The sequence below is a fragment of the Apium graveolens genome, chromosome 10 (assembly GCF_009905375.1).
Source record: "Apium graveolens cultivar Ventura chromosome 10, ASM990537v1, whole genome shotgun sequence".
NCBI classification, from domain to species: Eukaryota; Viridiplantae; Streptophyta; class Magnoliopsida; order Apiales; family Apiaceae; genus Apium; species Apium graveolens.
Window position 1 is genome coordinate 85,212,587 of NC_133656.1, and position 14,833 is coordinate 85,227,419.

Sequence of the window (14,833 nt, forward strand, 5' to 3'; positions counted from 1 at the left end):
CCTCTTCTGTCTTTGAATATATCAAAATATCGTCTATAAACACAATAACAAATTGTCCAAATATTCCTTAAAAATTCTGTTCATCAGGTCCATAAACACTGTCGGGGCATTGGTCAATCCAAATGACATCACTAAAAATTCATAATGTCCATACATCGTCCTGAAAGCTGTCTTTGGTATATCTTCTGGCTTAAGCTTTAGTTGATGATATCCCGATCTTAAGTCGATCTTGGAGAAGTACTTGGCTCCCTTCAATTGGTCAAACAAATCATCAATTCTAGGTAACAAATACTTGTTCTTGATTGTAAGCTTGTTGAGCTCCCGATAATCAATGCACAGTCTCATGCTTCCATCCTTCTTCTTGAAAAATAATACCGGTGCACCCCATGGGGATACACTAGATCTGATTACTCCTTTTTCTAACAACCCTTGTAATTGCTTCGCTAGTTCCTTCATCTCAACGGGCGCCATTCTATACGGGGCCTTGGATACTGGTTCTGTTCCAGGTGCTAAGTCGATTGCAAACTCAATTTCTCTATCTGGAGGAAGTCCTAATAACTCATCAGGAAACACATTTGGAAATTCATTAACTACTGGAATATCCTCAAGTTTTGCTGGCTCCTGACTTCTATCAATCACATAAGCAATGAAATGCTCGCATCCTTATCGTAGTAACTTCTTTGCTTGAATCATCGTTAAGAATTTCTTTGCTTGCCTCTGGCCCTTAAATGTTACTATCCTCTCATCTGGCGTCTTCACCATTACCTTCTTATTTCGATAATCTATCTGGGCATCGTGCTTAGATAACCAATCCATTCCTAAGATAACGTCAAATTCTCCTAACTTAAATGGTATCAAATCTACACAAAACTTACTACTAGAAATCTCAATCTCACAATTCCCACATACTTGATTAACAGATACACGTTCTTGATTTGCTAATTCCACAGTCATTATTTCATTTAAATACTCAACTGGACAATTTAACTTACTAACAAAATCTTATGAAACAAACGATCGAGTTGCTCCCGAATCTATTAACACTTTGGCACATAAAGAATTCACATTAGCGTACCTGCCACGACATCAATATCCTGGATAGCGTCCTTCACAGACATATCAAAAACTCTAGCCCTTGGAGTCTCATTCACTACTGGGGTAGATCCCATAATCCTCAATGCATTACTGACTGGGGCTGGTGTCTTGCAATCCCTGGCCATATGTCCTGGCTTCCCATATTTAAAGCATGTAAATCCAATGGCTGGAACCTTTACTGTTGGATTCCGGATAGGCTGATCCTTATTTGCTGGCTCTCTCGCTGGCTGATTTCGGCACTCCCTCGAATAGTGCCCTTTCTGATTGCACTTAAAACAAACCACATTCAACTTATTACAAACTCCTCTATGTTTCTTCCCATATACCTGGCAGTCTGGAAAAGTTAATCTCAACTGATTCGGCTGATTCACATTAATTGGACTGTTGCCCTGGCTTCCGTCGCCTGCATTTTGTCTCTTGAAATAAAAATTTCTCCCTGGCTGAAACTTGCCTTTCTTAAAATTTGGAAACTTCCCTGGTTGTGACTGACCTTCATTCCCTTCAGATTTCCTTTTCTTACTTTCTTTCTCCTTCTGTGACATCTCACTCTCTGTCTCTGCAATCATGGCCTTCTGTACTCTCCTACATATGTATCCAATTCAAAAATGGCTACCTTCCCTCTGAACCATGGCTTCAGACCTTGCTGGAATCTATTAGCCTTCTTCCTGTCAGTATCCATATATGACGGCACATACCTTGATAACTCTTCAAACTTATTCTCATAATCTGCAACCGACATATTTCCTTGCTTTAATTCTAAAAACTTTAGCTCCATCTGATCCTGAACAAACTGGGGAAAATATTTTTCTAAAAATAATTCCTTAAACCTTTCCCAAGTAATAACATATGTTCCTTCCAATGTCTTCACAGTTTCCCACCAATAGGTGGCTTCATTCTTCAAATAATAGCTTGCAAAATCAACCTTCTGTTCTTCCTTTACTTTCACTAAAGTAAACGACTTCTCTATTTCCTTTATCCAAACATTTGCTTCAATCTGATCTAGGGAACCTTTGAATTCTGGTGGGTTTACCGCCTGAAAAGTTTTGAAAGTTACCTGGGGATTGGTCTGTCTTTGTTGTTGTTGTGCCAGGTAAACTGTTTGTTGGGCCAAGATTTGAAGAATCTGGGCTATTGCTGGGTCTATGGGTCTTGGGTTTGCATTATGGTTTGTATCATCTTGGTTGTTATTGTTGTTGTTGTTGGTTTCTTCATTCTGGTTGTTGGTGCGGGTATTTCTTCTGGGAGGCATTTTTCTGTAAAGAATGAAACAACTTATTTAGCTTTTAAATCAAATCATTTGCATAAAATAAAAGTTTTGTAAAACAAAAATATCTCTTTTTGAAAACAGTTGTAACAGTTGAATTAAGTAAATTGCATGCTTTTTTACAGAATATAAACAGTTATGGGAATAGGGTACATGGTATCACAAGGGTATAACTGGTGCAATAAATAAGGTAAAGTAAAACAGGTGCAGTAAAGTAAATGACAATGCTAGAAAGGAAAAGGTATTGATAAATATAGATCAAAAGTTTTAGGTAGTACAAGCGTAAAGACGCTTCGGAAATAAAAGCAAAAAGGGTACAACAACCTACTCACTAGTCAGCAGATCTAGTCTATAAATACAAATCAAAAGTCTACTGATACATACTACACACTATTGTACATAATACACAACCATAACAACTCTGATCAGCATCTCCATCTCTGTGTGTCGGACTCGTGGCAAGTCTGGACCTCAAATTTCCTCAAGCTCCTCTAGAACCCACTTATCCCACTCCACTAGAAAATCAGGGGTGATGTCCTCATGAGTAGCCTCAACAATCCTCACAGCAGCTGCTCTACGAAATACCTGGAGCCTCTCTCCGAGTCGTCTCTCACCACTCCCAACCTCTCTGGTACGCATGATATGTAATAACTCCTGAATCTGACCCTGTAGGAATCGCTGCTCCATAAGGCAAGCCTCAAACTGATGATATGGGACAGGATAGGAAGAGAACTGGAAAGGTACTCTTGTAACTAAATGACCAGTAAATCCTGAATCAGCAGGTGGGGATCCTCTGATAGGTGGCCTCATGCCTGGGGGTGGAATAGCCTGCAGAGGTACGGGCTGCAACACAGGTGGGGGTAGAATAGCCAACACTGATGGAGCAACATGACGTGGATCTGAAGATGGTACTCCAACTGAAGGCTCTGTATGATCAGCTGATACGGGGATGAAAGAGTCGGCCATCGCTGCTATCTGAAATCATATCGTAATATAAGAATCTCGAACCACGACGCGAATCATAATAATACCTATTATACCGTAGCACTCAACCTCTCGACGTTCTATCTTTCTATTCCTTACTTCTAATCCAAACCCTCTACCCATTCCCGTCAACCTAGGCTTGTGTCAGTGACTTGTAACTTGTGGCTCTGATACCAAACCTGTGGCGCCCTCCAAACCCGGGTCAGAAGTTTGGGGTCCACACACACATACCTTATATATAACCTGTTTAGAACAATAATAAGGATAATAATAATATGCAGTGACCCTACTTACCAACTTCCACGGACCGCAACAGGTTAAAGTATGTACACAAGCTAAACACACACTTATATTACAAACCGTCCAAATCCCAACTATTCAAACTTAAAACTGAGTATTAAACATTATTATAAACTTTTATAAACTTAAATTATCTCAAAAGATGCCTACTAGCTTAACTTGATCAACCTGAACCCCTAGCTCTCGCGCTAGACTGGGGATCCTCGCTACCAAATGGTTCCTTCTTAACTGGAAAAGAACATAAACAACATCGCACAAATGAGCTAACTAGCTCAGCAAGTCACAATGACAAAACTGAGAATAATGATCATCAAGTGAAAAGGGTTATGATATCAAGTGAACAATGAATTATGATTTAGAATTGGATATTATATTTTCATTTTAAAAACCAAGGTTAGGCTGCTGATCAGTCACGCACTAACCCCGAGCAACGTACACAACACTGCTCTAACTACTGGATCCAAGGCACACAACACTGCTCTAACTACTGGATCCAAGGCACACATTGGCCTAACTTGACCATTAATATGGTCTGGCCAAGAATCTAGTCAACAATTTTATAAAAACAATCCAATTCTATAATAACAGAATAAATAATGTAAAGCAATAAATAGAATCATAAACAACATTAAATGTTCGATAAGGAAATGGTTTCAATCTTTACAAGGGATTAATATGGCAATTTCAAAGCTTGACTGTTAGGTAATGAAAGAATTGGATAACAAAGGAATCAATATTTCAGGGTTACCAGAAATTGGTCTTTCAAAGCATAAGGTACAATGGTTTAAGTATGTTAGTAATTCGATTCAGTGTTTGGTATTTAGTTTGTATGTATTTGTGGAGTAGTACCGTATATTTGTGGTTCGTATTTGGGTGTACAGCAATCAGTGGTTTAGAAAGAATAAGGTTTACGGCTCAAGTTCAATAACTGGAATCAGGGTTTTGGGTTCAGTGCTTCAAAGCACTTGCTATATAAAACAGGACTATCAATAAACTACAATATATCTCGAAAAAAGTTCAGAATACTTTCCTGGTACTAGCTTGCTATACTGCACTAACTTCCAATCACAACCCTCTACTCCTCAACTATCTGTTTCCCTTTCCTACGCCTTGCCTCTTCTGCTCACATAACATAAGTATCTATCAATACTCAACTTATACGATTCTATTCGATACACACTTTTATCTACCCTTCGTTTTACCCAAATCCGATTAACGGATTGAAAGTTATGCTATAAACAAGTAAACATCGAACACATAGATCAATAGTCAAACAACAAGTCACATATAGCACATAACACGTCAAATAAATAATGACATATCGTTTCTAAAGGAGTCTCGGATCATAAACAGGCTTTCGGGTATTTAAAATGATTTTTAAAACATTTTTCGGAATTAAAAGGAGTCGTTGGATAAATTTTAAAGAAATAAACAGGGTACGGTTGGCCAATTCTGGCTTCAAACAATTTTATAATAATTATCGAGCCTTGAAACCAATTTAAAATAATATTTTAAAGCTCGAAACTATTTTTCGGAATTTTAAATCATTTTTAAATAATTAAATCTAATTAAGTAATTAATTAAAATCAATTGATAATTAATTAAATCAATTAATCAATTAATTTTCGAATTAATTGACCAATTAATCAATTAATTATTAACTAAAATTAATTAACTAATTAATTCAGATTTATTTTCGAATTAAAAATAATTTTTGGAATTAAAATAATAATTTTTGGAATTTTCAGAAATTAAAAACAAATTTTTATAATTTAAATAAATGGAGAATATGATTTTAAACATTTTTAAAATAGGAATCCTATTCTTGCAAACTCTGGAAACTTCAGGGACCAAACTGCATCGTCCCCAAAGATCCAGGTACTAAACTGTAATTTGACAGGGGGGTCGCCGGAAAACACCCTGTTTCGCCGGAAAAATCGATCCAGGGATGCTTAGGCCAGCACCACCTCCAGATCACATCTACACAACACCAGGAATACAACCATGCAGTCAATTCATACTAACAATCCCTGAGTTGGCGGGAAAATGACCGGGAAGTTCGCCGGTTTCCGGCGAACTCGACGTAACTTTAAAATCACAACTCCCTTCGATTCACGAATCCTCTGTTAACGAGTTATATACCAATCGACTGCAAATTTCATAAGGAACACAACCCACTATGTAGTATCCGGGATATATCGTGTAATTATTTTTGCTAATAAATAATTATTATATGTGTTCAATATCTATTCTATGAATTATTTGTTAAGTGTTAAATGTGTTTGAATGTTTAAAAATAATATTAATTGATTATTTTAATTTTTATATGTCCAAAATAAAATATAGATAATTGTCATATCTTCTTATTTATTTTTATGATGATTTATGATTTTATAGGAAATATATGGATTTTATAAAATCTTTTTCCGAGTATTTAAAAACTATTTTATGAAATCGGGAACCAACCGACGTCATCCGTTTTTACGTTTTTATAACCCGAAACTCTTCCGAGAACACCTTCCTAACCTAATTGCAATATTCCGAGCATTTTCCATGTTTTGACTTTTTCGATCCGGCGTACGGTTTGTCCTGCGTGGGTCACGACGCAACATTTTTGATACACTATTCGTTCTGGTAAATCAATAAAACTCTTATTTTCGATAAACGAGATCTTTTTATTAAACTATCACAATTATCACCTCGTAATACGTGTAACCAGGCACTGAGACCAAGACCGCAGTACAAATTGTACTGATTTGGATAATTATCCCGAAAACCGGTACCGTTTGGATTAGTTTTTATAAATAAATGTACCATTTCATATACGGAATGATCCAACGGGATACTAATTTTCCGTAATTATAAATAGCCTTATCGTATTTTATTTCGTATCAAAAATCATTTGCAGTTAGTAATTATATAAATTTCCAGAGGAAATTCATATATTCATAAACCTTTCTGAAAAATCAAACCAAAATTTCAAGGTGTTAGTGAAATCCGTTTGGAAAGTTGGAGTAACCAAATCGAAGGTCTCAAGGAGTACTTTCAGATTCCAGGACTCGTTTTACTGTAGAATCAAAAGTTGATTTTATATATTTTTATTTATTTTTGAATTATTTTGATTAAAAATATGAATTTTTGTTCGGATGATTGTTTGAATGATTTGATGCTTGGATGTTGTAGAGCTTGTTCTCCTGATGATTTTGATATATTATATGACTAATTTGGAGTTCAATAACATGTTCAAAATTGAGTTTGATTTTCGAATTTTAAAATTAGGGTTTATAACCCGTATGAATGTTCTTAATTGAAATTTAGGGCTTTTTGATTTAGGGGTTATTAGCTGTTGATTTATAGTGGGTTGTGTTCCTTATGAAATTTGCAATCGATTGGTATATAGCTCGTTAACAGAGGATTAGTGAATCGAAGGGAGTTGTGTTTTTAAATTTTCGATGTTCCGCCGGAAACCAGCGATGTTCTTGACCAATTTCCGGCCAAGTCTGGGGTTATTGGAATGATTTGATTGCATGATTGTGTTCCTTGTGAAGTGTAGAGGTAGAGGTGTACGCGGTTCGGATCGGATCGGTTTTGGGTTAAAAGTCGAACCAAACCGCGAAGAGCGGTTTTAAAAAATTGTCATCCGCAACTGCAAATGCGGTTGCGGTTAACCGCGTCATTTGCGGTTGCGAATTTGCGGTTATTGCGGATCGGTTTGCGGTTCAACCACTTATTTTAAAATAATTAATAATTTATAAAAAAATAAATTCGGAATACTAATAAATTGAAATTTAAGTTACGTGATAAATTACATTCAAAAATAAAATATAAACTAATGCTCCGTGTGGAGTAAGGAAATTAAAAACATACAAAAATGTGGAGGCGAGAGAAAAGAAAAAAGAAAGGGATAAAAAACATTACATGTTGATTATATTTTTCATTTGTTTGGTTATATATCTTATAATGATTGTGAATCTTATGCACAAAATTTTAACATTAACCTAAGATTAGTTGATAAATGTGTATACTTATTAATTTATATGATATCAACTACATTTTTGGAAATATATTTTATTATAAATATATGTTGCGAGTTGCGGTTGCGATTTTGCGATTTTCAAGAATTTAAAACCGAATCCAAACCGCGAATGAGCGGTTTTTAAAATTTAAATCCACAACCAACCCGCATTTCGCGATTATCCGCAAATGCGGTTCGGTTGCGAGTGGTTGAGCGGTTGGATGCGGTTAAGCGGTTTATCTGTACACCCCTATGTAGAGGTGATCTGGAGGTGAAGGTGGTAGGAGGATGCCAGAGGCGAGTTCTCCGGCGAGGGCTGAAAAAATTGCAGTTTAGTACCTGTAGTTTTAAAAACGATGAAGTTTAGTCCCCCAGGTTTCCAGAGTTTGCAAATTTTGGATTCCTATTTTAAAAATAATCAAAAATTATATTTCCTATCTATCTTTATTATAAAAATTCGTTTTTAATTTCTGAATATTCCAAAAATTATTATTTTAATTCCAAAAATTATTTTTAATTCAAAAATAAATTTGAATTAATTAGTTAATTAATTTCAGTTAATTTTTAATTGATTAATTGGTCAATTAATTCGAAAATTAATTGATTAACTGATTTAATTAATTATTAATTGATTTTGATTAATTATTTAATTAGATTTAATTATTTAAAAATGATTTAAAAATTCTGAAAAATAGTTTCGAGCTTTAAAATATTATTTTAAATTGTTTTCAAGGCTCGATAATTATTATAAAATTGTTTTGAAGCCAGAATTGGCCATCCGAACCCTGTTTATTACTTCGAAACTGATCTAACGACCCGTTTTAATTCCGAAAAATGTTTTAAAAATCATTTTAAATACCCGAAAGCCTGTTTATGACCAGAGACTTCTTTATAAATGATATGTCATTGAATATTTGACGTATTATATGTTATATGTGACTTGTTGGTTGACTGTCGGTCTATATGTTCGGTGATTACTCGTTTATAGCGTAACTTTAAACCCGTTAATCGGATTTGGGTGAAACGAAGGGTAGATAAAATTATATGTCGAACAGAATCGTATTAGGTAAATATTGATAGATACTTATGATGCCTAGCAGAGTAAGCAATGCGTAGTAAAGGGAAGCAGGTGATCAGAAAATGGAATCGACATGTAGAAAATACATCAAGTGATCAGAAAGTAGAATCGAGGCATAAGAAAGTAGACAAGTGGTTGTTGAAGAGAGTCATTTGACGAATACAAGTGAAATTGGAATTGATTGTGATAAGGCAAGTACTTCCAAACCTTTTTTGAGATATAATGCAAATATTTCTAAATTTTCTCGTAACATATTGTTAAGTATTCTAGAGAAAGTTGCATGTCCGGGAAAGAAGGATTGGTCTTTAAAGCTAGATGAAGCTGTTTAAGCCTATCGTACAACATACAAGACTCCCTAGGCATTTCTCTATTTCAGTTGGTTTATGGTAAGGGATGTCATTTGCCTGCGGAGCTAGATCACAAAGCGTATTGGGCTTTGAAGAAATTGAACCTTGATTTAGATGTAGCTGGTAAGAAAAGGATGTTTTAGTTAAATGAACTCGATGAGTTTCAGTTTCAAGCTCTGTTTTATATGAACTCGATGTTTTAGTTAAATGAACTCGATGAGTTTCAGTTTCAAGCTCTGTTTTATATTATAAATACTTTGAATCCTTTAGCCCTGAACCTGAGCCACATCATTTGATCTTTGAGCCGCAAGCCTTATTTCTTGTGAACCATTTCTTGTTGATTTACCAGATAATAAACCATACAAATATGATACTACCCCACAAATATATAACCATCATATACCAAATACTGGAATAAAATTGTTTAAACATATAGAAACTTTTATACTCAACCATACCTTGTGATATCAAGGTACTAAAACCTTGTAAAACTATTATCCATCTAATACCCGATTATCCTACAGGCTGGAGGCCACTTCTTTTATATACTTTGACATACCCTTTTGATACCCTTGAATTTTCACCATGCTCTTATACAAATGTTTTATTGCTATTGATTATGATCTGGTTTTGTTGAATTCTATTATTTATCATAGTGAACTACTTTAGAATTGGATAGTTTTCTTTATGTGGACCAGATTCGTGGTCAGACCATATCAATGGTCAAGTTAGGCCAATGTGTGCCTTGGATCTAGTAGTTAGGGCAGTGCTGTGTGCTTTGCTCGTGTTAGTGTGTGACTGATCAGCAGCCTAACCTTGGTTTTAAAAACTTAAAATGAATATCCAATTCTATTAGTTGTTTAACAAGAAACTTGATTCTTTTAAATCATCTCGTTTGATCATTGTTTAACCTCATTATTGGTAATATGACTTGCTGAACTAGTTAGCTCACTCTTGCGAATCTTTTTATATATTTTACAGTTAAGAAGGATACGGTTGATAGCGGGGTTTCCCAGTTCAATGTACGAGCTAGGATTTCAGATTGAGTTGGATCGAGCTAGCAGGAGCTTACTACGGTAGTGAGATAGTAAGATTGTAAGAATAATTTCATTACTAGTTATAAGTTAAATTAGTTGGGATTTGGTACGTTGTAATAAAAGTTAAGGTTGTTATAACGACTCGTGTATTTTTATTTTATTTCTAATATTTGTAAGTGTAATAAATGTTTAAGTAAATAAATAAAAGATGTGTATTGATTTTGGCAGCAGTTACTGATTGTTATTTAATTATTTATGATTTGTTAATATGTGGAATTGGAATTATGTGGTTTATTGGCGAGTTATATGATTTTATTTCGCTTGCAAAAGTGATTTTATGGTAATTTTAATTCCATAAATATTTGGGTTGTCTTTAAAATTGGTTTTCTAATTTTATAATTTCAATAATTATTTTTAGGACTTTATAAAATTGAAAAATCAATATTTCGTTAATTATTCATTTTTAAATAATTTTCTGAGTGTGTTAAATGCTAAATCCATATTTAATTATGAGAATCTTTAAAAATTATGAAACTTATAATTTATTAATTTCGTATTATTTTGAGAATTTTAAAATTATTTTGGAAATTTTCGGAAATCGTTTTACCCGCGCGTTGTTTCGTTATTTATTAAAAAGCGGGTATAAAGCGTACCTTAAAAATTGTTTAAAAATTTTGAAATTTATATTTTTATTTATTTCGGGATATTTATAATAATTCAGCACTGTTTTAGTAATTTTTTGGAGGTTGTTTTAATCGCAACTTATTTCGTTAAATTCAGTTTCGGGACAAAATTGCACTTCCCGGGTATATCTGGGATACGTGTCAAAATCTTATAAAAAGAAATTGACACGTATCCAATTAATAGATACGTGTCCACGCCTCATTTTCTTTTCCTTCTTTGTTATTTCCGAAAATGAGCCCTGGTCTTCTCTCTTGCAGTCGAGTTAATCTCTCATCTCTCTCCTCGAAATCTCTCTTCTCTGTGTGACTTCCTTCTCTTCGTTTCTTTGTTTTTCCGACGATTCCTCCTGTGAGCTGCCCCTGTTTTCCGGTTGGCTTGGCTTTGATTTATACAGTTGGTATACATACATATATATATATATATATATATACGTGTGTGCCCTGTGTGTATGTGTGTGTGTGTGTGTGGCGCGGTGGCGCGTGTGTTACCTGTGCAGTGGTGCAGTGCGGCTGGGTTCCTGTTCGTTTTTGTGGTTTGTTCAGTTGGGTTATTTTGCTGGGCTTGTTCATTCGGGCCTTGGTTTTGTGTTGGGCCTTACAGTTATGTTAACTGTTGGGCTTGTGGTTTGGATTTTGGTGGGCTGTTTATGTTCTGTTGGGTTGGTTTATTGCAGATTTTAATTTTGTTTAAATTCCATTATTGCAGGGAATTATTGATTAATATTCGTGATAGTAATTATTCGTGTTGGAAATGATTTTCAAATAATCGGTATGATTTATTTGGGAACCCGTATTATATCGGGCGCCAATAAATTGTGCCGCCGTTGACGATGAACTTCGGTGAGTCAACGGTGGATGGTGATGACGATGTTCTGAGTCCTAAATTCTATAAATAAATAAAATAAAATAATTATGTAAAATATGGTTGGATTTAAATAGTAAAATTTTTATTGGTGTTGGGTTGTACGGAATAATGTTGTGAATTGTTGAGAATTGTTGACGTCGATTATAATCGACGGTAGTCTTATAAATAAAGAAGTTGCTGCCAAAATTTCTGAAAATATATTTATAATCGTACATAATTATGTGTTACGTGTTATCCCTATTTATGCTCGAGAGATGTGATTACATGTTTATGTGTATAATAATAATAATACGAGTCGGGTTGTCGTATTTAGGTTATTAGGATTTGAGGATATCAAGCATGTCGGTATAACTAATTAGGGTATTCTGTAATTGTAGATCCCAGTCGAGTTGTTCCAGGATCAAAGTCAGCGTGAAAGCTATTAGGGTTTGTAAAGCGTTGCAAGGCAAGTACCCCTGACCATTCTTTTATGGTTCGGTGTATATGAATAGCTAAATGTTTTATTCTTGTAATGGAACAGAAACGTTTTAAGTTACGTATCCCCTGTAGTTATAAATCACTGTATTCGAATTGTTTGGGGGAAAAGTAACTTCGAAAGGTACCTATCTCGAATGAAATGATTTGCGAACTGGATTTTTATATGTGTGCTGGTTAAATAAATGGTTTTGAAAGGAGATAGGTACAAGTGTTTTGAAAACTGGATAAAACAGTCAGATATGTGATAAGTGGCATTTTATACCACTTAGAACGTCTTAAAATGGCTTAAATTGGTTTCTTGAAATCAAGTATTTTGTGTATTTGATGCGTTTTTCTAGTGTTTATGCATTTCAGGGTATTAGTTGCATTTCGGAGGAGGAATCATCAAGAATAAGCCTTGGCATGTGTTCACCTTTGCGAGAGGAAAAGAACGGGAAGATTACGGCGAAGAAACGGAGCAAACATGGAATTTTTCCAGAAGGGTCCTGCGCGCCCGCGCAGGAATGCTGAGCGGCCGCGCAGCAGCCTTGCGCGCCCGCGCAGAAATGCTGAGCGGCCGCGCAGGGTCGGGGAAAAAGATATATTATTTTAGACTTCTACTTCTGTTTGGCTTCCACTTCTATGTAATCTGAGTTTTATGGGACTATTATATAGGTAGATTTGAGACGTTTTTCACAAAGTATTAAGAGGAGATTATGTTTTAGATTGTGTTTTGCAAGAAGCGAAGGAGATAAGGAAGAAGACCGATTTAGCACACAGCAACGAAGAGGAAGCATATATTCTTGTGATTCTTGTTTCGTTGTAACGTTGGATGCTAGTTTTCTTGCTTTGACTTATTTACTCTTGTGACGTACTCTGTTTTAATATAATCAGTTTAGTTATTATTTTCTTGTGTTTGTTTATCATGATTTCATATGAACCCATGATGGCGATAAGTTCTATTATGGGCTAATCGTGATCATGGGGTTGCAACAGATTTATTATGGAATTCTTTAGTTAATTGTTTAATACTTTAGTATGTGATGATTGCATGATATCTAGTATTGGTTGTGCGTATTCGTCTTATTTGCGTCGCGAACATATAAGATAGGGTGTTAATCTCTTGTGAAGCGACGGTGGATCTTGAGATTTAGAACTTGTCATGCTAGCATAGGTTCATGTACGTTGTGCATGATTAGTGGGTAACTCTAACAGTTTTATTTGCCCTATGTAATCAAAAAGGAATAGCTTGTGCTTAAATTGTTGTGTTGTCAATTTCTGTAGACATATAGGAACTCAACATAATTGATGACTATTCAACTTCTATCTTAATTGTGGATGTTTGGTAGAATGGTATTAGTACAATGAAAGTTGGCTTTTATTAGTTTTGTGTTATTCGATTAATATCATCACTGTCACATGCTAAAGGTAATAACTATGGCTATAGAAGGAAGTAATAATGAAGTTGTGATCTCATGAGTGTTTTATTATTGATAAATTGAAGTGTTAGTTAAGTGGTTAATTAAGTAGTTAATTATAGTTAATATTTAATCAACAATTTTAAGTGTTATTATCTTAACATTGAGAAGTAGTCATACATTGGTGAGTGAGTTAAATTAGACAATAAATTAGTCTGAGTCTCTGAGGGAACGAACTAGAAAGTATTCTATATTACTTGTGAACGCGTATACTTGTGTGAATATTAGTGCGTGATTTCGCCCTAACAAGTTTTTGGCGCCGCTGCCGGGGACTCGGCGTATTTGTTTAGTTTATGTACTTACCATCATTGGTCATTAGGACTCAGTGATTAGGACGTAGTAGTTAATTACTCTTTTCGGTTATGTTTCAGGTACTTTAGCAAACATTTATGCAAACTCGTTCTCGTGCTCGCAAGAGGACCTTAGATACAGCTGAGGAGAAAGACGAAGTTCTTGATACACCGGAGAAGTTAGATTTTGAGGATTCGGATTCAGGAACTGAGCAGAAAGAACCAGTAAACATGGGAGATCGTATTGTTCAAGCTGATCCAGCTCTTATGGATTTTTCTCGGCCTAAAATTGATGACATTCAGTCAAGCATCCTTCATCCGGCTATTCAAGCTAGCACCTTTGAAATCAAGCCGGGCACTATTCAGATGGTGCAGAATTCTGTTTCTTTTGGAGGAGCGGCAACTGAAGACCCCAACATGCACATAAGGAATTTTGTCGAGATCTGCAACACTTTTAAGTATAATGGCATGACTGATGAGGCTATCAAGTTGAGGCTCTTCCCATTCTCACTGAGGGATAAGGCTAAAGACTGGTTACATTCTGAACCAGCTGGGTCCATCACTACGTGGCAAGATCTTGCGCAAAAGTTTCTGGTGAAGTTTTATCCAATGGCAAAGACTGCTACTATGAGGAGTGCTCTTACTCAGTTTGCGCAGCAACCTACAGAATCTATGTGCGAGGCTTGGGAACGCTACAAGGAAATGTTGAGAAAATGTCCACATCATGGAATGCCGGATTGGATGGTAATCACTGGTTTTTATAATGGTTTGGGGGCCCAATCTCGGCCCATGCTCGATGCAGCAGCTGGAGGCGCCTTATGGGCTAAAAGCTATACTGAGGCGTACAATCTTATCGAGACGATGGCTGCAAATGAGCATCAGAACCCAACTCAGAGGATGACATCAGGCAAGGTAGCAGGTATTCTGGAAGTTGATGCAGC

General features: G+C 35.4%; 1 non-coding gene across 1 annotated transcript; it reads right to left on the reverse strand.

The window, feature by feature from the left end:
* Positions 1-14,516: 14,516 nt before the first annotated feature.
* LOC141694921 (small nucleolar RNA R71) lies at positions 14,517-14,623 on the reverse strand. The gene has a single exon (XR_012564200.1). It is a non-coding gene; the product is annotated as a small nucleolar RNA R71 (small nucleolar RNA).
* Between the last annotated feature and the right edge of the window lie 210 nt (positions 14,624-14,833).